The sequence below is a fragment of the Camelina sativa genome, unplaced genomic scaffold (genome assembly GCF_000633955.1).
Source record: "Camelina sativa cultivar DH55 unplaced genomic scaffold, Cs unpScaffold10756, whole genome shotgun sequence".
Taxonomy (NCBI): Eukaryota; Viridiplantae; Streptophyta; class Magnoliopsida; order Brassicales; family Brassicaceae; genus Camelina; species Camelina sativa.
Genome location: NW_010931804.1, coordinates 1 through 382, shown reverse-complemented (window position 1 = coordinate 382; position 382 = coordinate 1). Strand labels below are relative to the sequence as shown.

Here is a 382-nt window from a genome sequence, read left to right as displayed (position 1 = left end):
GGGCCACGTTTGGACAAGGTATCGTTCTTTGTTGGTTTCCAGTTTCCGACGAGGATGTCGTGAGCCGAGGGCTGGTTTTTCTTGATCGGTGTCATCCATCTCCAGATTGCAGCTTGGAAGGCAAGTGTCGCGTTCTGCTCAATGTACTCAGGGTGGTTCAAGAGATCAGCTTTCAGGGCTTCCCCAGCTGCTCCGTAGTTGAAGTTCCTTCATTCATCAAATAAACACAGATTATATATACCTTAGCATCAGATGATCCTTGAAAATTTGAGTATGTAAGAATGCAATTAGTATGGTTTGGAAGTTTTCATCTAGAGCTTCAAAGTAGAAGAGAGAATTTGTGTACCAGTAGATGGGTAAGGCACCACGTCCGTAGTATTCA

At 44.2% G+C, this 382-nt stretch overlaps 1 long non-coding RNA gene across 1 annotated transcript; it reads right to left on the bottom strand.

Moving 5' to 3' along the window:
* Positions 1–27: 27 nt before the first annotated feature.
* Positions 28–382, bottom strand: LOC104775242. The gene is made up of 2 exons (XR_765783.2): positions 347–382; positions 28–207 (listed from the first exon to the last, which is right to left on the bottom strand). It is a non-coding gene; the product is annotated as an uncharacterized LOC104775242 (long non-coding RNA).